This window comes from Malaclemys terrapin, chromosome 1 (assembly GCF_027887155.1).
Source record: "Malaclemys terrapin pileata isolate rMalTer1 chromosome 1, rMalTer1.hap1, whole genome shotgun sequence".
NCBI lineage: Eukaryota > Metazoa > Chordata > Testudines > Emydidae > Malaclemys > Malaclemys terrapin.
Genome location: NC_071505.1, coordinates 233491671 through 233515350, shown reverse-complemented (window position 1 = coordinate 233515350; position 23680 = coordinate 233491671).

Genomic DNA, 23680 nt, shown 5'->3' with positions numbered 1-23680 from the left:
GTACAGTCTTTCAACCAGTTTTGCAGCCACCTTACAGTAATTTCATCTAGACCACATTTCTGTAATTTGCTTAGGAGAATGTCATGTGAGACTTGTCAAAAGCCTTATTAAAATAAAGATATATCACATCTACATCTCCTCCTTTTCCCCATCGACTAGGCCAGTAACCCTGTCAAAGAAAGAAACTAGCTTGGTTTGCCATGACTGGTTTTTGACAAATCCATACTAGCTATTCCTTATAACCCCATTATCCTTTAGGTGCTTCTAAATGGATTTGTTCCAGTATCTTTCCAGGTATTGAAGTTAGGCTGACTGGTCTATAATTCCTTGGGTTCTCCCTATTTTAAAGGTAGTACTATATTTGCCCTTTTCCACTTCTCTGGGACCTCACCCGTCTTCCAAGATTTCTCAAAGATAATTGCTAACTGTTCCGAGACTGCTTTAGCTAGTTCCTTATGTACCCTAGGATAAATAGGATAAATCAGACCCTTTCACCTTGAACACATCTAATTACTCTTGAATGTGTTCTTTCCCTATTTTGGCTTGCATCCCTTCCTCCTTGTTGTTAATATTAATTGCGTTGAATATCTGGTCACTATTAACCTTTTTAGGTTAGCCTTTTAGGCTGAAGCAGTCAGCCTTTTTAATGCCATCAATTATTAGCTCTCCTTTCCCACTAAGTAGAAGAATTACACTTTCCTTCATCTTTCTCTTGCTCCTAATGTATTTAAAGAACCTCTTCTTATTGCCTTAATGAGAGAGGCAAAAGTTCAGTATGACTCAAAATCAGGCCTGAGAAAGAGAAGAAAAGGCCTCTTGTGGGGGCAGTGGATTTTCACAAATCTTCTCCTTCTAAGTGGTGGGGTTATGTCATTCCCTAGATTCTTACTCTCTTAGTAGGCTAAGGAAATGACCTGTGGAATTTTCCTGCCATTATGCTGCTTAGGATAGCATGCTAGTGCAGACAACTAAAGCTCCCACCAATCAGTCACCCTGCCCAGACCTTCAAAATGTTTTATTTGTGCAAGTGGAAAGGAGGATCCAACAGTATTCCCTCTCCTCCCCCCCTTAAATTTCACTCATGATTGTTGATCTCAACTAGATCTTGCAGAGCTTTTCTCTCATGCAGGCTCTCAGGCAGGGGGGGCTCTATGTTTTTTGCTGCCCCAAGCACAGCAGTCAGGTGGCCTTTGGTGGCATGCCTGCGGGAGGTCCGCGGTCACATGGATTCGGCGGCGTTTCTGCGGGTGATCTGCTGGTCCTGCGCCTTTGGCCTACCCGCCACCGAATTGCTGCTGAAACCGCGGGACCGGCAGACCTCCCGCAGGCATGCTGCCGAAGGCCGCCTGACTGCCGCCCTCACAGCGACCGGCAGGCTGCCCCCTGGGGCTTGCTGCCCAAGGCAGACACTTGCTGCGCTGGTGCCTGGAGCCGCCCCTGCCCTCAGGGCAAATACAAAAGATTAAGTAAATTAACACGTTTGCTTTTGCAATCCTTCCTCCCAATCCCTTCTCAACTTTAACCTCAATTTAGATCACAAAACATTCACAAAACAAAAATAAAAAGCAGGAATTTTCCATTTCTCTATTAAAAATAAAAGGCCAAATTCAGCAATAGTAGAATTATGCATGCTTAAACCAGGATTGAGTATGTCTCAAAAACAGCCATGTAGTGAAGGGAGGAGCTTTTTAAATTTACTACATTTAAGAAAGTGTAACAAATAGATCATTTCTTTGGCAGTCAGGCAGGAGTCCCAGCTGCAAAAATCCATGAGATCTTCAAAAGTTTAAAGAGGAAAATGTCAGCATAATGAAAAAAGGGGGTTCCTGTGCTCACTCTATGCTGCTTAGAAAATACAGTGATCTCAGATAAGATACACTCACTTAGCAAATAAAGACCATCCTTAGCAATGTGAAAACTTTACCGGGGGCATTCTCAGAAGCTGCATGCACTTCAGATTGCAGTATTTCTGAATACTAGCTTGCCAACAGCTTCCTGATGTGTTCAGTTGGGTCACCAGGATTAGACTGACAGTTCTCCTTTGCCCTGGCTTGAACCAAAATCTTCATAACTTTGTCAGTGGATTATTAGCAGCATTTCAAAATAATCAGTCTGTTTTGGGAAGTTACCAGGTGACTGTCTCACTTGCCCTTACTAAGAAATACTATAAATCATTGACTTGCCTGGCTGCCTTTGGTAGAGTTGCAAGTATGCCTGTCAAGGCTTGGTGACTGGAAAGGAGGATGGTGGAGGGGATAGGAAATTAGCTTCTCTTGAAGAAGGGGGGGAAACTGTTCAAAATGGTAAAAACAAAAAACATTCTGCCTTTTTATTCCAACTTAAGTGAGTCTACATAGTTATAACTTCTCTTTATGTTATAATATTTCAGAACTGTAGAAGTATTATTTTTAAATTACTTAAGCCTATATTCTAATATTAGGGACTGCTAGCAGATGAGCTGAAATTAATCTTAAATAAAAGATTTAAATAAACCCTAGATCCTAAGTCAACAGCAGACTGCACAGGCAGGTCTTAAAGTGACAAAGTATTTGAAAATGATTTCCTATTTCCTGCCAGGAATCTAAATTTAGGGTTGTGTATTTCTTATGCAATAAGTAATGACTTCAGAAACACCCAAAGGAGTGCTCTCTGCTTTAGGTGTTTGCGAGGGGCAGCAGAAACACAGAACTAAGCAGAGTTACCGGAAACGGATGGGCCAGATTCACTGGTGTGCTTCAGTGACACAGAGCAGCCATACCCCGAGCTGAAACAAGTGAGACTGGGTTTCTGACTGTTCTTTAATGTGGAGTGCTGCAGAGCAGCCGGAGTAGAGCATAGATTCCAAGGCCAGAAGGGACTGTTGTGATCATGGAGTTTCACCTCCTCTAGAACACGGGCTAGCGACGTTCCCGGACCGAAATTCCTCTTTGAGCTAGAACACATTGGTTGAATCCCGACCCATTTGTTGCTACTTTTTTAATGTACACCTCTACCCCGATATAATGTGACCCAATATAACACAAATTCGGATATAACGCGGTAAAGCAGCGCTCTGGGGGGCGGGGCTGTGCGTCTTGGCGGATCAGTGCGTCAGCGTGTCTGACTCCGATACACTGCTTTGAGCGGCATGTTAAGGGTGCAGGGCCGGGGCCAAGGGGTTGGATAAGGGGCAGAGGGTCTCAAGGGGCGGTCAGGGGACAGGGAGCGGGGGGGGAGGGTTGGATGATTTGGAGGTTCTGGGGGCGGGGAGGTCAGGGGACTGGGAACCGGGACATTGGATAGGGTGTGGGAGTCCCAGGGGACGTGTCAGGGGGCGGGGGTGTGGATAGGGGTCGGGGCAGTCAGGGGGCAGGCGGGTTGGGTAGGGCGTGGGGTCCTGGGGGTGATTAGGGATGGGGGGGGGTCTCTGGAGGGGGCAGTCAGGGGACAAGGAGCAGGGGGGCTTAGATAGGGGTGAGGTCTTGGGAGGGGGTAGTCAGGGGCAAAGGAGCCGGGGGGGTTGGATGGGTCGGGGGTTCTGAGAGGTCAGTCAGGGGGCGGGAAGTAGGTGGGGGTTGGATATGGGGCTGGGACAGGCTGTTTGGGGAGGCACAGCCTTCCTACCTGGCTTGATTTGCTGACTATTAATAACGGAAATGCTCAAGGCCAAAGCAAGTTCGATATAATGCGGTTTCACCTATAACACGGTAAGATTTTTTGGCTCCCAAGGACCGCGTTATATCGGGGTAGAGGTGTGTTTGTTTTATTAAGGCTATATGTGTTTTGTTTTGATATTGTAATTTAAGTTCTTAGAACTATTGTCTGAAGATATGCTCTCCTGACTACCTCTTTCCCAGTCTGAGCGCAGCACATGCTTTAGGCGTTTACTCTGTGCTAGGGGAATGTTCTTTAAAAGCCAGATTTTCAAAAGAACTCACCTTGCTGGGTGCTGAACATCCAACCATAAGTGTCGCCTTTGGAATTGCTGGGTGCTAGAAAGTCTGCACCTGAGCTTTTGAAAATTTGGCCCACATGGTTCTATTCTGCTCCCATTAAAGGCAATAGAAAGACTCCTATTGATTTAAATACTGTACATGTTGCGTGTACATATTGCAAGACTCCTATTGATTTCACTACATGTACATGTACTGTACATATTGCAAGCACGATCTATAAAAATAATAGTTTATGATCCTCACTATTGAGTCAGAAGGCTTTGATTTAAACATTTTCTAGTAACACAAGATTCACAGTTTTTTTCTGAAAGTATTTCATATCACTGTAACTTTATTGTCCCCAACGGTCCTCTCCCTATGATGAATGAATTATAACTGAATACTCTGGGACCTTTTTATAGCAAAGCTTTTTTCTTTTCTTACTTTTTACTTTACTTACACAAAACATCTTCATGATAGAGATTCACTATAAATGGAATTGCAGCTAGCACACTGCAATTCACTGAAACGATTTTGGACTTTCATCCTGTATGTCTTTGCTATATATGGAGTTTCAAGGTCCTGAATTTTATTGTCATCATTTGCAAAGAGTCAAAGAAAGGTTGAAATTTTAGACCCAGTTATGCTGTAGATAGGTGAAGGCAGAATGTAGCAGTTTATCACCTCACTAAGAAGCACATCTGTCATTTTAGACCCAGTTTACCTCCATCCCATGCAAAACATTGTTATCTCACTTCTAATATTGACAACTATTGATAGCTAAAATGCTGAAGACAAAAATAACATTTTTTTATATTCAATAAACTATTCCCATCTCACCTTCTATACTTCTCCTACTAGAGATGGAGTCAGATTGCAAAATTTGGATCCAGACTTCAAACACCCAATAGAGTGAGGGTTGTTCAGATGTTTGGTTTGGTTTGTAGTGTTAGTTTCGCTTCTATCATTTCTCTATAGAAACTGTACCATAGTCCGTGTTCAGCCTGTGGAGAGATACATTTTTTTCTCTCATATGCCACACACATACTGTAACACGTGGCATCTCTTGTGGATGAAAAGCTAATGACCACAAATTAAGGAGTCTCTAGCCAGTAGCAAAAAGAATCCTTGAGGAAAGATGTGGGAGAAAGATAATGATGATGTGGAGGCGTGACAGGAAGAGAAGGAAGAGCTCAAGGTTAGGGTGGGGAGGAGGACATTACTTTGCTGTCTGGCTGATTATAACCAACATCTCCTCCAACTTTTGTCTTCTGTTTGGTCATTTAGCCTTTCCCCCTTGAGTTTTGCCTGCTGTGGCCTGATGGCAACACAGCACTGTGAGCAGACACCTCTGCCCATGTCCCTTGACCAAGGCTATGTGGGAGAGAGTCAGAAACTCAACCTTAGGAGAGGTGTGCGGAAGAGTAACAGGATCTGTGATGTTGTGCAGTCTATATGGTTTTATAAAAACATGATAATAAGTTAATATAATGTAACTGGGATAGTTTTAGAAAAATATGGTAATAAGTGAATATAACGTAACTGGAATATGCTTTATGCAAAAGGTCTCTTGTAAGGTATCATTACAAAGCTTATAATCTACTGAGTGTGATCATCCAATTTGTATAAATGTACCACTCTTGTATCTAAAACTAGAAACATAAAATATAACTCTGAGGGCATATTATGTAAAGTGTGGGCCATTAATGATGGTTTGGAATCTTGATGACTCCCATTAACAAGGATCATTATCCGCAGATGACTGTGTTTATCTGTGAGTCTTCCTGTCTATGTGTGTGCTGGCAAGTGGGCAATGAAGTCTTGCAGTGACATGTGATCATGTCACCTGAACTGGAATCAATCTTTAACCTGTGCTTTTCCAGTGAGGGGGGTGGAAACCCAGAGGGATGAAGGGTTCCCACCTTATGCAAAAGATATATAAAGGGGTGAAACAGAATGAAGTGGAGAGAGGAGCCGTCATGAAGAATCCCTTGCTATCACCTGAGCTGGAACAAGAGCTGTACCAGGGGAAAGAATTGTGCCCAGGCCTGGAAGGTGTCCAGTCTGAGAAAAACTTACTGAAGCATCTCTGAGGGTGAGATTATCTGTATTCAGTTTGATTAGACATAGATTTGCGCATTTTATTTTATTTTGCTTGGTGACTTACTTTGTTCTGTCTGTTACTACTTGGAACCACTTAAATCCTACTTTCTGTATTTAATAAAATCACTTTTTATTTAGTAATTTACTCAGAGTATGTATTAATACCTGGGGGAGCAAACAACTGTGCATCTCTCTCTATCAGTGTTATAGAGGGCGAACAATTTATGAGTTTGCCCTGCATAAGCTTTATGCAGAGTAAAACGGATTTATTTGGGTTTAGACTCCATTGGGAGTTGGGCATCTGAGTGCTAAAGACAAGCACACTTCTGTGAGCTGTTTTCAGGTAAACTTGCAGCTTTGGGGCAAGTGATTCAGACCCTGGGTCTGTGTTGGAGCAGACGGGAGTGTCTGGCTCAGCAAGACAGGGTGCTGGAGTCCTGAGCTGACAGGGAAAACAGAAGCAGGGGTAGTCTTTGCACTTCGGGTGGCAGCTCCCAAGGTGGTTTCTGTGATCTAACCCGTCACAGGATCCTCTTCTCCGTGGGGACGCCTGCATGAAATCACCCATATGATTATAACAAAGTTTATTAAAACAGAGAAAAAGAAATGGAAACAATGATAGTTTGCTTAACATAGCTTGATGTAGACTCCTCATATGCCTTGTCTAATTTATCTTTCTCAGCAGGGAAAGGCTCTGCTCTGACATCCCCTTGTCCCCGGAGCCAGAATGTGCTGTTGTGTCCAGAGTGACTCCCTCTCCCTCACTCAAATGAGTTATTAAACCCTGCCTTTGGGTCAGCTTGCATGTCCAGACAGGCTTCTCTTGATCAGGAGGTGCTACCCCTGCTTTCAGAACTAGTTTTCTGACTTCACCCCTTCCTTCTCTCTATCTACACCTAGGCTCGCATCCACACAGGTTTGGATTCACTGCTCTCAGAGGATGTCTCTGCCAGAGACATAACAAACAGTACACTGAAAGGCCAGGTTGTATGCATTTGAGTGCATGGATATCAAGCACATTCTGTGGAGACCAAATCTATTAACATGATTACTACTGACAGTCTATTGTCTAGTCCCCAGCTTCCTTACCTTGGGCATTCTTGAAACCCAGGTAGGAGCTGAAAGGGGGCAGATTCAGAACCAATCCCTTTGGTTGTTACTATACACAGCTCCTGACAATGCAAAAAAGCTTTGCAAAATACCATCTTTTGGGAATCCAATTTCTGCATCCCTTTTTTTTTTCTACTTTGCAACTGTCTGCAGTGAAGCAAAAATGATGGAAAAAAAATGTCCTTGAGAGTATGTTGCATGCTAGGATTCAGCTGCAAAACTAGATTTCAATGAGCCAACAAAATAAGACAATAATGCTACATTTTGAATGCTGTTAAGGTCAGAGTGGGGAAAGTGCACCATTCAGCTATACAGCCTCTGAGTTTCTGAAGCTCTCTTTTGTTTTTGCTGTTATCAGCTACACAATGTGTTGTAAAAAAATGAATCCCCTCACCCTTCCATATACTTGCCATTTTGCTTGCTTCTGAAATTTCATGGAGACACTTATGAAACTGCCACAGATAGGCAGAGTGACCTTGCTATATTAATAGATATGAAGGATTACAAATACGTGCAGAGGGAAACAAGATGTGAAGTCTGGATCTGAACTTCACCACATTTTGTTTGATGCGCATGGACAAAGGGACCTGCTGAGGCATTCATATCTGGAATCAAAGTTGACCAAAGTCCAGGGACATTCAGATCCTGGTGCTTCGGTGTTCAAACCCATTCCCAACTCCCCAAATACGTACCTAAAAACATGTGATTAAACACAGCTTTCTGGAATCCTAAGTGGTAACTACACCTGCTGTATATTATCGGGGGTATTCTTGGCATGAATAGACATGACAAGAAACAAAGGATTTATATCTTTTAGTTTGTTTGTCAATGCTTATACCATACTAAAACCTGGAATATGAACAACATTCCCCCGTTAGGAATGGTTTTGAAAAGCACTGGGTGTAAAAGATTAACTATGTATCGATGTGGCCATTCCACAGGCTGGCTGGAAAACACTTTAAATTAAAAAAAAAAAAAGTTTCCAAAATCTGTGTGTTCTCCACACTGGAACACAAACAAGTCCTATTGATATTTTCCCATGAAAACTAGACATCCACTACCCCAGAATAGCCACTTGCCTGGAAGACCTGGGATTAAGTCCCTACTCCAAATCAGACTGTGCAGGGATTTGAATGTGGGTCTCTTGCACCACAGACTAAAGCCCCAGCCTGCAGGTTATAGAATCAGTCTCTCCTTATATGAATGATTAAATGGTCATTGGCCAAGTAAGAGAGAGAGAGTGCCACTGCCCCCAGAATAGCCAATAGCTTAGTGGTGATGGCATTAACTCGGGACATGGTGGAGGGAAATGAACATGGGTCTCCTATAGCCCAGGCTCTTAGCTATTCTAGTGGTGGTGTGTCTTTCTCATTTCACCATAGACCTGAAAAACCTTCCTAATGAAAATTTCACCAAAACTCACATCTTTCTGCAAAACATTGTGATTTCAACAACTCACCATTTTTCAATGGAAATAATTTTAATTGACCAGCTCTATCAAAGGGTATGAATGAACCTCCAGAATGGATGAATGTGTTTAAGGAAAACAACTGCTGGGAAAGTCAGTTACCAAATTAGCAGACGATGTTATTAGGGTGAAGAAAGCATTTTTCTCCCCTCCGTCAAAATCAGAAGTAGGCCTAATTCACTGACCATGGCTCCAAATTTCTCCAAAATTCCACAGGGCTTGGACCCATGTCTCGTTAGTATAAAATCAGCTCAGCACACGGTATACTTTCACCTTGTCTCCCCACAGTGTGGATGGGTGCAGGAAGCTACTTATTCATGGAGAAGGGGACTAGCTGTTATTATGAAAGAGTGGACAACCCTCTCCCCAAAATACAAACAAAAAACTGGTGTCACTGTATGTGTTATTGCAATTCTCCCCTATGCAGCTAGTTCACATTGACATCAACAACACCTCCCTTCTTCCTGACACTCTCAACCCCCCACCCCCAAATTAAAACAGCGAGGAAGGTTTATTCATGAATCTGGGTAGCACTATTACCATTAGCTAATAGTGGTACATAAAAGATAAAATGGGGGAAAAAGAGAAAATGTGTTCCTGAGGTATTTTAACTGCAGAGAGCAGCAGCAGCACAAGTGTCAGTTCTCACATCTGATGCATGTTTTAGGGGCGTAGTAGGCTGTCGGGGAGCCGCTCCAGGCAGCTGACCTTACTCTCTATTTGTGAGAGAGGGGATAAATCTCTCTCTGTTTGTAAGGCTGGATCCAAGTAGGTGACTTTCCCCTGAAGAAGCTCAGTCTACCAGCCCCCCCTTCTGCTGCATCATGTTTCTACAATTAGATTGAGTATATTATATGGTAATATCCCCTGGATTGGTGTTACATCCAGCAGAGAAGCTTTGTATGTCACTACGGCTGGGATGGAGACCCTGGGACCTCTGCCAACAAGAACAAGATCATAATCTCTTGGCAAACAATGCAGCAGGCAAGAAACAAGAATGAGTTCAGGAAAACACATGACCGGTGCTTACTTTCTCAACTCAAGTTCTTGCTTTTGACTCTTCCGTCAATGACCCATTAATAAAAAGCATTGGACTAACTGCATTTATGAATTTCCCTTTTCTTGACAAAAAAAAATAAAATAAAAAATATGATCTGTCATTTGCCAGACACTGGGCCTCATTCTGATCTCACTTACATCGGTGTAACTCCATTGACGTCAGTGGAGTTACTCCTGATTTATACCAGTGTAGTTTCTCCCCATCATTCTCGGAAATCCTCAAAGGAATGAATAGTTCTTAAAACAATAAAAACTAAGGCCTTGTCTACACTTAAAAGTTGATCTATACCAGAATAAAGTTCCTTACACTACCATACTGCATCTACATTGGGGTTCTTATCAGTATAGCTATGCTGGAAAAAAAAATTACATCTCAGCACTTTAGTTATGCCGATAAAACATTTAAAGTGTTAGGTATAAAAGGGAATTTTAAAGTGATCTGATTGTTCAGAAGAATCTTCACATTTTTCCTTTACTTTAAAGATGTTCTCCTAGGCTTTGTTCCAGCAGGTTTAACTTCTAACCCCACTTGCTGCAATATTCAACCATAAAACATTTATCTGCCCTGGGTTTGAGCCAATTGGAACCATGAAGAGCAGACAGCCTCTCAAGAATGTGGTGCATTCTGCAGCCTGCCTGCCAAACACATCAAGAGCTGCTGCACAGATCCGATTCTCTTTAAGTATCATCAGTGGCGTGAAAATTCCTCAGAGAGAAGTTTTGAAATTGGCCTAGCACAGGTGGCACTTCAGTGCTGCTTTCATCCTCCCCCAACTCCCACACACTTTGCATTAGATAGAATTTTGTATATACTTTTACTAACTAATAAACGGACATCATCCCAGAGCTACTGTAGAACTATCAAGACCTCTGGATCCTTGCAGCAAAACAAATATCTTGAGAAAGGGAGGAAGTGCGTTATTTCCACAACACTAAGGGATTCAGCAATATAGACTGTTTACTTAAGCAATAGTGGTGTTTTATGAGGTAATAATGCAGTTCCCATGTGGACAAACTATGAGACCAAAGATCAAGTAGTGTATTCTGATCAGAGAATTGAATTGATGCTGTACTAGCTATAATAAAACCTTACAACAATACACTAACATCACTACAGTGCGACCAGCATTTGGTGCCGAATTTCAGGTTGTTGTTGTCCCATTTTTTAGCTTTTTGTTATTTTCATTTTTCCAAATGTATTACACATGCGTGATACATACAAGTGTTCACATACTGTGGGATAGACACGCTGAACTGTTTAACTCGACAACACATCCGACCGGCTCTTTGTTGCCAAGGGTAAAGTCATCAACTGATTTTCAAGCTAATGGAAAATTCTGGCTAGTTTCTCTTACCAGAAGAGCTCAGTTCTGCAACCCTCGCTCACAGTCAGCAGCACTAGCTCCCAGGATTCGTCTCATTGCCTTCAAATTCACTAACAGCATTATTCAGCACTAATGAAGGTCAGGGTAGGAGAATCAGATTCTGTGAACCTGATCCTGCACCACTGAAGTCAACGAGAGTTTTGCCAATGGGAGCAGAATCGGCACTAGGTGGATAAACACATTAAAGAACTTACCTTTTAAAAATCAGATTAGCTCTTTTTCTGGCAAGTGTAGTTTGTCAGCTAGGTTGTGCCCCGAGGCTAACCTGCCACAGAGAGGGGTAAGGGGAGGTAAGACACCCCTGCACACTCCCTTGTGAAGTTGCATTAGCCTTTATTGTGGCTCCAGATTCCCAGGGAGAGGACAGACTGGGCACCTGATACATCCTGTGAGTAACTGTGTAGAGCAGGGCATAGAGAGAGATGGGGAATGGGTAGGGCCATGCCCCACCACCCACCAGTTAGCAACACTGGCCAGGCATAAGAAGGGCAGTAAGTGCCCTGAAAAGCAGGTATGCTCCCCGCTTTACACTGGACTAAACTGAATGGCTCCCTCTAGCCCACAGTGACATTGAAACAAACATTCTTATTTTATTGTTTATATTTTAGACAAATAGTTAATTCAGTGAAGTGAAGCTTGATTATATCGCACATGTATGGGTGTAAAGGGGCATTCAACATAGGGTTTATGCTATGGACACAATGTAAGACCTATACAGGGTTCCCCATTCTGGTTGTTTGACCCCAGATGGTCCTTCAGATCTATCCCCTACTGAAAAATCTGCTAGCTTAGTCAGACCTCTCACAACCTGGGAACACTTGTATGCTTTGCTAACAGAGAAAACGGTGTGCGAGCACAGCACTGAATGTAGGGCTTAGTACTGCTACTCTTATTCACATTGCGCCAGATCACTGGCTTGTGTAAATGAGATCTTGAAGTCCAGGCAGCTAATCCCATTGAATAGTCCCTTCTGTGTGAGAAGTCCCACTGAGTCCAACAGGACTGACTGCACAGGAAGCTTGTCACAGGACTGTCCACCCCACCACACCTCTTCCGGGGGAACCAGGGTGCTGCAGGTGCTCCCTGCTCCAGTTTCCTCCTCCACGGTGGCTCTCCAGCTCAGTCTTTGTAATGTAGCTTGTCCCTCCAGCCAAGTCACTAAACAAATTTAACCTCCTCCAAGGTTACAAAAGCCCAAACAACCACCATATTCTTCTGACCCCTTGGACTGTTCTTCAGACCACCTCCTCGGCTCCATTGTCAGCCCCTTCTGAGCTACCTTTGTTTCCTCTGTTCTGTTATACAGGGCTAGCTCCCAGGCTGCCCATCTCACATGCTACTACTTATTGGAGCTTCCTGCAGACCAGACTGTAATAATCTTGGGGTTCATTAAATAACAAGCCAGTGAATGAGAATGTTATATTAAAGTTTTATTCCTAACTCAGGAGCATCCCTGGTGAACTGCTGCCCACAGCCATGTGGTGATCCCAACCCCTGACTCCATGGCACATAAGGTGACCAGATAGCAAGTGTGAAAAATCGGGATGGGGGTGGGGGTTAATTGGTACCTACATAAGAAAAAGCCCCAAATATCAGGACTGTCTCTATAAAATCAGGACATCTGGTCACCCTAATGGCACATCTCCAAATTCCTATGTTCATAATACTGGCCTTTAAGAGGGAGCATTTCTAAATTATAATAGTCTACAACCATGTCTCTACACTGACCTCACTGCCTGCTACAGGAGCCCAACCTGCTCCCCACAGTCCTCCCCACCTGAATTCTCTCAGCTCTTATGAGATCCAGGGGTTCTTCAGTCCCCATTAGTCCCACACCCTCAGGTTGGGAAGCAGCTAATTATGGAACAGGTGAGGTCAATTGAACCAGGTTGACTGGCCTAGGTCCTCCTGGCCCTAAATGGGGCAGGCTGTCCTGTTCCAAAAGTCCTGCTCAAACTAAGGAGCACTGGTGTCATGTGCTTCTGGCATCGTTCACCACTTAATCAGGGGGGAGGGAGGGACTGTGTTTTGCAGCAGCTTCAGTTTGCAAGTGGAGTTAAGATGTAGCCCTGCACTGAGTGCAATTTGAGAAGACTAAGATACAGATACCTATAGCAAGATCTGTAACTGATCCAAAACAGTCAAAGCTTTCTGACCAGACATAGGCTGAAATAAAACCCTCATCTTGGCCATGGTTACAAAGTGGGGATCCTAAGCTGTGGACTCAACACTATCCCTGAGTTGTGAACTTGGTGACTGAGGGAATATGAACACCCTCAGTCAGAGGAGTAGATATTATATTGCTGCCAACGCCTACAGTTACTTTCCCCACAGTCTACCATTACCACTTAGTCTTATTCAGAGTGAGCCTAAACCAGATTGCTTACATCTGTTCTTCCCACATTGACTCGGGAAAAAATGTGAATTCAACTTTATGCTTCAACTGATTGTCTTTGGCACAATTGGATTCTTTTACTGGTGCTCTAGCCATCTTCCTCCTCACTTCATTTGTTGTATGTCATCTTTAAACCAGGGTTGGTTTTTGGCCTCATCCTCAAAGCCATTGACAGAGAGGTCTGCTCAAAGTACAGTATTTTCCTTGAAATCTCTGGAAAGGCACTGGTTCTACTATTCTCTGGGGGCAGGCCATCAAAGCATGTCCCTTGCCTCAGTGTTGGTCCATGGCATGAGTAGACTTTCCAGTTCCTTAATCTCTAATCCAATTTTTAGTTTCTATTTTTTCTCTATATTATTCCTGAAGAGACTTTTCCACAAAGAATGGTCAGAGTAAAAGAAACTGGAACATGCCCATTTCTGGGCATTTTGAACAAACTTCTTAACCTCACATACGTCTTTCAAGTTTTAAGAAACTACGGCCTTAATCCTCAGGTACACTGGGGCTGCTTTGTGCTGCTCTGTTCTGAGCATGCAGATCCAGTCCCGGGAGGATTCTCCCTGCAGATGGGGGAATCTGTGGTTGGCATAGAGCCATCATAGCAACTCCTAAGGCATTCGCCTCCTGGCTGCAAAGTACAGGTGATATGACTGGGGGGTGGGGAAGGAGGCCTGGTGGTGGGTCTTTTATGCCATGGCAATTCCAGGCTGTCATGATGGCCCTTTGGGACTGTTGGCTGCTGGCACAAATTAAAATAGCCTTCAGGATGTTCTGCTTACATTGAGTACCAGTCCACTGCCTTGATGGCCCCAGAATTGGGGGACGTCAAGGGAGACCTAAAGACATCTCTGCACCACCTCATTGGCACAGGACTCTTCTCAGTCACCCTTGAAGTTCTGCTCTCATCACCTGGTTCAACTGGCCCCATATGTGCCATAATTAGTTGCCTCCCAGCCTGAGGGTGTGGAACTAATGGGGCCAGGCAATAGACTGAAGAACCCAGGGCCTCATAAAAGAACTGAGAGAACTGCTCAGTGCAACATATAACAAGGATTTAATTGGTGTTTGTGGCATTACAAGAATCATACATTTATAAACAGCAGAATCTCTCTCGAGAATCTCTGAAAAGCTGTAAGAACTGAGACTCTCCAGCCCCGCTGCTGCCATAAAGTTCTGAAGTCATTTCTCACAGCTTACTTGATTGGATTACTTTCTGTATATTCTTTTCACCCTTAAAGATTATGGCAGAATGAAAACTGCAATAAAATGAAATCTAACTAACAGAATTCACTCTAAGAGCATTGTAGCTGAGAGAAGTCTCTTTGGACCCAAGAGACCCATTCTACTCTATTTTCAGGTCCAGGTTTAATTATTTTCAACCTACGAGAGCAAATATCTCTAGTTTAGCCATGTAAGAAAAAAAAAAAGCCTCCAAATGACTTGTACAAACTGAACAAACAGCAAAAGAAATTCCTGCTGGGCTTTTAAATGAAAACTTTCTTCTACTCATTGCTAGAGGCAATCAACTCTCACCTACTTTGCAGGGCTTGTAACCTCAAAGCTCTCACATCTGAGTAATCTTTTTGTTCCTGGAAGTGTTCATTACTGACAGCTGGTGTCCCACTTGTAACTATTTACCAGCACAAGGCTGGGCCTTCAATTCACATTTCAGACCTTAGCTGATGGTCCCTGGACTTCCTTTGTCTGGATTCCTTTCTTCTCCCATACCCCCTCTCCCCTTTTTTTGAATGCTTGTTTTTTTCCAGGTTAGCAGCTCCATCAAATGAATTGAGTGTAATCATAACAGACATCTGTGTTGAGTTAAATGTTACTAAACATTTGAAAGCATTGTTAGAGAACTGAGTGCCTCCTGTGTGAAAATGGAATAGTTAGATATGGATCTCTTCAAGCAGTCAAAACACAATTTGAAGCAGTGTCATCTCATAGGCATTATAGATGTTCAAGCATAATGCACACATTTGCTATCAGAATATTTCTGGATCAATACAACATTCTGAAATCACATGGGGACCACGCTGTAAGGGAACATTAAGGAAGATTGCCTGCCTGGGAGTAAAAATTGGGGTCTCTGTGTCCACTAAATGGGAAAGAGAATTACAGGAGAGTGATGATGTGGGTAATGGGCTACTTGTACAGATGCTTTGGTCTTTGAATTGTGGTGCACCATTGAACTGGATTGAGGTTCTGGGATGAAAGGTGTTATTTAAAGGCTTAGTATCTCCAGTGGGACAGAGAACACTTGCTTGTAGCCCTGGTAGGTACCAAATCATCAGATGATAAAATCATGATGTTAGCGTGCCTAAGCAATTTCAGGTCATTTTTATAGATAACTGACAGGATTTGGGATGCAATCAAGACCAGTGAGAGGTTATGTCACCACTTGACCTGCAATCCTGGTGTTTCACAACAGTTTGCTGCTGTAGCTCCCAGCCTGGGACACTCACAACCAGCCTACAAGCATGCAGGTCACACCCTGAAGTGTGTGTGCTAGACAGCATAATTCAGCAGCTTTGACCCCAGCAGCCTGTCTACAGCCCCACTCTGGCTTCCACCAACAAGGTGACCCCAACACAATCCCAGTCCTGAGTTTTCCCAAAAGTGTGAGCTCTGCAATGTCCAGCCCTCTCCTTGACAGTTTAGAACAAATTAACTATATTATTTCTCTGAAGACACAAAAACACATCACAGCCTTATTAACTTAACTGGGGAAAATACACCCTTCCATTTAAACACAGTACTGTTTTGGTTTATAGTAAAACTAAAACAGATTTATTAACAATAGGATATAGCAGAGGTCGGCAACCTTTGGCACGCGACCCATCAGAGTAATCCGCTGGCGGGCCAGGAGACATTTTGTTTATGTTGACCATCCACAGGCACAGCCCCCCGCAGCTCCCAGTGGCCACGGTTCGCTGTTCCTGGCTAATGGGAGCTGCTTAGTTCAATGACTTTGTTTCAAGGGGCAGGATGACCTCATGCTGTTCTTCCCTTTCTGTGCGCCTCCCATCACCCTTTATGTAATGGAGCGTCCATTCTTTTGATTCCACCATGTTTCATTTACATAGCAGACAGGTAAGTAGCTGCCTTCTCTCCTGTCTTGGAGGGAACCTGTTTCTCCTTGTTTGGCCACAAACTTTAAAACATAATATCATTAAGTATCCATATTTTCTCACAAAGTGTTAATACACACATCACAACGCCAGAGTGTCTTAGCTTTCAGAAAAGACCTCACTCTATACACTCTTATAATACAGTAATATTATGTGCAATCAGTTGATTCAATTGCTTAGCACTTCCTTTTCAGAACCCCCCACCCCTTTATAGACCAGTAAACCTTTGAAAGGGATTCTTCTGAGGGTTACCCCTCAAAGTAATGTTAATTCAATGCTGTGAGGAAGGTGACACATGGAGTCCTGTGGTGAAGGAAGTTCAATGCTCTTTCTTCCCCCAGTTGTGTTTGCTAAAATGCAAATTGTTCTGCCTCCTGCCATCTCCTGCCCCTGCTGTCTCTTTACTGCTTATCTGTAAATCAAACTAAACATCCATTCCTTTGTTTAGGGCAGACCTGTTTAACAAGTCCCCCTGATGCCTGGTTTACACACACTTCAGTCATAATTCTAGCATATATCCATAACTCAATACCCAGCACGTACATACATCATGCAAGAAAATTATTAGAGAGTTATTAGTTTTCAAATGATACCTCACAAGGCATGTTTTGTACAAAAAATAGTACACTAGTGCATTGAGTATGACTACAGGAGTTAGTGTTACAGTAACACTTATTAGTTATTATTTTCTTCTTCCTGTGATATACGTACATTTGAATATATGGCACTGGGATACCTAATTGGCAGAGGGAGATGAAACCTAGTGCAATACACTTATTTAAAGCTCTCCCAAACTTTTTGAAAGTGATTCTTCTGTAATATGTCTGGCATGTACAGAATACAGGGTTGGAACATGATGACGTTGGAAGGGAATATATCACCCACAATGTTTTACTATGTTTTCCTCAGTATGCTGTAAGTCTCATGCACTCTCTCTTAGAGCTTGCCTATAGGGCAAGTAACTCACCATGTGTCACTGCTAGAGTCCCAAAGTCCGACTTAGCATGCTGAGCCTTTCAAGGAGCACAGTCCCCATGGTGAGTTACTGTGCGGCAAGCTGGTGCGCTGTAAATTCACACCCTGGCTTGCTGCGCAATAACTCGCCATGTAGACAAACCCTTACCTACCCTCTTCCCTCTGACTCCAAACAGCTAACCATTGTACACATTGAAACTAAAATGGGCCCTAGTATGTACTTCAAGAATCTTCTTGGAAGCCACTTTCTGTACCTGAAAAAGCGACCACTTCTTATATATGTAAGGCCAGATTGTTATAAACTAATATAGCTTCATTGAACTTGTCCCATACTCTGTGAAACATCCTCTACACCTCTGTGCATAATCATCCTAGCCTTCCAACAGAGGTCTCATTGTCATTACAGTGCAAATGTGTATGGTGTCAAATAGTATGAAGAATGAATAAGAACTAGGGCTCTCAAGCGATTAAAAAAATTAATCACGATTAATTAACAATAGAATACCATTTATTTTAAATATTTTTGGATGTTTTTTCAAGTATATGGATTTCAATTACAACCGAATATAAAGTGTACAGTGCTCACTTTATATTATTATTTTGATTACAAATATTTGCACTGTAAAAAACAAAAATTGTATTTTTAATGCACCTCATACAAGTACTATAGTGCAATCTCTTTATTAAAAAACCTGCATTCAAAAATAAAAAAATATAAAATTTTAGAGCCTACATGTCCACTCAGTCCTACTTCTTGGTCAGCCAATCACTCAGACAAACAAGATTGGTTACAATTTGCAGGTGATAATGCTGCCTGCTTCTTGTTTACAATGTCACCTGAAAGTGAGAACAGGTGTTCTCATGGTACTGTTGTAGCTGGCATTGCAAGATATTTATGTGCCAGATGTTCTAAAGATTCATATGTCCCTTTATGCTTCAACCACCATTCCAGAGGACGTGCTTACATGGTGATGATGGATTCTGCTTGATAACGATCCAAAGCAGTGCAGACTAACGCATGTTCATTTTCATCATCTGAGTCAGATGCCACCAGCAGAAGGTTGAGTTTCTTTTTTGGTGGTTTGGGTTCTGTAGTTTCCGCATCAGAGTGTTGCTCTTTTAAGACTTCTGAAAGCATGCTCCACACCTTGTCCCTCACAGATTTTGGAAGGCACTTCAGATTCTTAAACCTTGGATCGAGTGCTGTAGCTATTTTTAGAAATTTCACATTGGTACCTTCTTTGTGTTTTGTCAAATCTGCTGTGAAAGTGTTCCTAAAATGAACAACATGTGCTGGGTCATCATCCGAGAAATATATGCAGAATGCGGGTAACACAGGAGACATACTATTCTCTCCCCAAGGAGTACAGTCACAAATTTAATTGACTTTTTTTTTTTTAAACGAGCATCATCAGCATGGAAGCATGTCCTCTGGAATGGTGGCTGAAACATGGAAGGGGCATATAAATGTTTAGCATATCTGGCATGTAAATACCTTGTAACGCCAGCTACCAAAGTGCCATGTGAACACCTGTTCTCACTTTCAGGTGACATTCTAAATAAGAAGCAGGCAGCATTATCTTCTGTCAATGTAAACAAACTTGTTTGTCTTAGCGATTGGCAGAATAAGAAGTAGGACTGAGTTGACTTGTAGGCTCTAAAGTTTTACACTGTTTTGTTTTTGAGTGTAGTTATGTAACCAAAAAAAAATCTGCATTTCTAAGTTACACTTTTACGGTAAAGAGATTGCACGTCAGTACTTTTATGAGGTGAACTGAAAAATACTATTTCTTTTATCATTTTTACAGTGCATATATTTGTAATCAAAAATAATAATATAAAGTGAGCACTGTGCACTTTGTATTCTGTGTTGCAATTGAAATCAATATTGAAAATGTAGAAAAACATCCAAAAATATGTAATACATTTCAATTGGTATTCTATTCTTATAAGTGCAATTTATCATGATTAATTTTTTTAATCGTGATTAAATTTTTTTAGTTAATCACATGAGTTAAATGCCATTACTTGACAGCCCTAATAAGAACCTTTAAACCTATTTTTTAAGAAAACTAAGTAATTTTCAGAATGCTTATCAATTGGCAAGCTGTGCAGGTATATATATATTTTGGGGATTAGCCAGTTTCACTGTTGCACTTTCCCAGCCACTCTCAACCTCCAATAGGGAATTCAGAATAATTTATTTGAACTATAGTGGAGAGAATTGCTTAAACAGCTCATCCACTCTATGGTACATATGAAATATATGCCTTGAAGGCCCAAAAGTTTTTTGGATGTGTGTTTGTTCAGTCTGAAATAAAAATAATAATAATAATTAAAAAAAAAAACCCAGCTCTGGCTTTGTGACTTGCTCCTCCAGCCTGGCTGCTGTAGTTTTCCTCTTCTGGATGTGTGTGTGTGTGTGTGTATCAAAGTCTCTTGGAACCTACTGTCCCAGGCAGTCTTCCCATTCACTGCCCCTTAATAATAATAATTATTAATGGAGATATCCCATCTCCTAGAACTGGAAGGGACCTTGAAAGGTCATCAAGTCCAGCCCCCTGCCTTCACTAGCAGGATCAAGTACTGATTTTGCCCCAGATCCCCAAGTGGCCCCCCTCAAGAATTGAACTCACAACCCTGGGCTTAGCAGGCCAATGCTCAAACCACTGAGCTATCCCTCCCCCCTTAACTATGCCACTTCCCCAGTGGCTGGGAGGGGAATGCAGGCCAACCCTTTACACTGGATTCCAGACCAGAGACCCTACAACAAGTAGTCAAGGTCTGAACAGTCTTCAACCTTATTGCTACATCACTGGGCTACTTCCTACCTTGCCTTCACTCACCCCGAGAGCAACTATAGTCTCACTCTCTGCATCCCCCGTCTGCTCTGAGCTACTGGGCTTTATACAGGCCCCTCCTGCTTCTGTCCAGCTGAGCCTCCTCTTTAATTAATCATCATTGTTCCCTGGATGCTCCTCCAGGTACAGCCTCGTTAATTGGCCCACCTGGCCACCTTCACCCCTTCAGGGCTTGTATGGGGTGGACAACCTGTCACTGTCTTGCAGTGCCTATTGATCTAGTAGACATATCCTATCAATACACCCAGATTTAGTTTGTTCTATCCAGTATTCACTATAGAACAGGGAAGGAGAGTTAAAAATGTACATGATGTGTATGTGTACTGTTTCACAGGGAGTGAAAATATATATAATCGAAACGGACATGAAACTGCTCAAAATCTTGGCGAGCAGTTCATTTTCCTCACACCAAATGTATTTCAATTCATTTTGCAGTTAGGTTTACATTTGAAGGAAATAGTGTGATATAGAAATCTGACAGCTCTTTGTTTAGACTCCTGGTAAGAACACAGTGTTCCCCTGGGGAAAAAAGTTAATCTGATGTCATTTAAGGTCCATTCCTAATACAAAAAATAGCTACAATTCCTGGACAATTATTTTATGGAAAAAAATTCATGCTCCTCCATCACATTCCTCAGCTGCCAACTTCTCTATGCACTAACTCTATCACAGCCTCTTTACCAAGGCACCATTAAATGCTCGGGAAATAAACTAGGGGACATTTATCAGCACAAATGAAAACGTATAGGATTCAGTGGGATGTGTTTGAGGCAATCCAGATATTTCCCCTATAGCTAGCTTTATTTTTCAGCAATTCCAAGGCCAGAAGGGCCCATTATGATCATCCAGTCTGTCCTCTTGTATAACACAGGCCATCGAACTTCCCCAAAATAATCCCTAGAGAATATTTTTTTAGAAAAAATCTCTATTTAAAAATGGTCAGTGATGGAGAATCCACCACAACTCTTGGTAAATCATTCCAATGGTTAAATCACTCTCACCCGTAAAAATTACACCTTATTTCCAGTCTGTATTTGTCTAGCTTCCACTGCCAGCCATTGGATCATATTTCTCTATTAGATTGAAGAGCCCATTATTAATTACACCTCTACCTTGATATAACGCTGTCCTCGGGAGCCAAAAAATCTTACCACGTTATAGGTGAAACTGTGTTATATCGAACTTGCTTTGATCCACCAGAGTGCACAGCCCCGCCCCCCCGGAGTGCTGCTTTACCATGTTATATCCGAATTCGTGTTATGTTGGGTTGCGTTATACCAGGGTAGAGGTGTATTTATTCCCCATTTAGATACTTAGTCTGTAATCATCACCTGTTAAAAGTTTAGCTAAAACTATTGCAGATTTTAATATTGAAAAAGCACAACAAAAATTAGGACTGAAAAATAATAGCTAATTCTAGTCCCAAAACCTTTGGGGCAAATTCAACTCTGGTATAAACAGAAAACGTCAGTGGCATTTCATTACCTATTATCATGGCTGAACTTGACCCATTGTCTAAAACCAAAGTTGCAAACGTTTTCATGATGTGGACTACACTTTAAAACAGAGGTTGTCTCATGGACCATCTGCCCTCCCATTCACATAACAACCTGTGGCAACTACAGCAATTCTCCATGGGGAAAAATATTATTAATTGTAGTTTTTAAAAAAAATGTGTTTAGGCTTCTGGAAAGAGGAGAAAAAGCCAGTACTATGTGACCAGCCAGACTGTGGTTTGAAAATCTGGTTCCCAAGGGCTTTTTTCATGAGTGCACTGCCTGCTGGTTGCTACTTTATTCAATAAATCATCATTTTCAAAAACTGACTTAATTACAAATATTTTAATTCCATTTTTTCACAGTGATTCCACCATCTAGATTCATAGGAAACTGAAGTAGGAGTCTTCTGTTTGCTGTGTTGCTTAGGGGTACCTCTACCTTTACTGTATACACAAAAGGTGTGTCTCTCTGCGGTGTATGTGGCTATGAGTCCTTTCCCTGCACTTTTAAATGTCATCTGCTAACTATCTGCTGAGGTGACTGTGTGGGGAGATTCTGACAGAATGAGATCCTGCTTTCTCTCCCATGGAGATTTTATCCTTGTTCTCTCTTTGAAGTCTTTCATAATCTAAAATAAAAGTCATCCGGAATGAAAGTTCATATTTTGTTCTTCTAACACCCTTATTTACAAACTACATTTTACAGTTACCACATCAAAATACACTCGTGAGGTGCCAGACCAGGCAGGCACTGTTCCATAAATGCGCAGGTCAGCAGGAACCTCGTTGGACTGAGCTGCTATATTTAAGAGAGATGTTTGTCTGAGTAAATATTCTTCTTCAGTAAGTAAAGATTGTATGGTCCAGTTGTGACAATATACCTAGAGGGTAATGTAAAGAACATGGGACTAATCCCTGCGGCTCACCTGCTAAGAAAATGATACTTGGCTGCCATTTCTGGAGCATGTTAGGAAAAAAATAATCAGGGACAAATCCTTGCATTACTCAATCAGAAAAAGTGATGGGTGTGAATAACTACAAGGTCCTGACAGCTCTTGCTGTGCCTACTTTGGAGAATGACAGTGACTGCAAGATGTCCCAGCTAGAATCTTTCTGTTGGAATGGATGAGCCTTGATACTAAGATGTTTTTCTCTTCAAAAAAATTGTGAGTGGATTTAATCTTCATGGAAGCGAGGCATTGATAGCACAATCTTGTGCCAGGCATTGTGGGCAAGTGGTAGGAAGGTTTCCCTTGCATCTCTTCAGTGAATTGCTCTGAGCTAAAATACCCCTAATCTGTGCTATTCCAGTTCTGGACATCCCTGATACAGAGTGCTAACTGCACTAAACTCTGGTGATTTTGCCCTGTATAAAAGTGTAAATTTATAGGACAGTTATTCTCACATCTCTGCTAAGTCAAAGAAGGCCTCTGCAGGTCAAAGATAATGCACCAACCCATAAAGCTAATGCCCTCTGCCCTCCAAATGGTGTTAAGTTCCAGACTCTCAGCAACAACATAGAAGATGTACTAGAAAACAGGAAGAATTTCCCACATACAATTCCAGCAACAGTTCCTAACATAGGTAGCATAGCTCACCTGAAGCTCTTCCACAGGGTTTTCTGCATGAAAATGTTCAAATAGGTGAATGAGCTAATCGCCAACATTAAATGCTGCTTTGCAGCTGAGAAGACCCTGTTTCACCACTGTCTGAAAAAACATGATAAGCCACCACAGTTGCCACGGATATCTTCCATCATGGAGATGAATGGAACATATAAT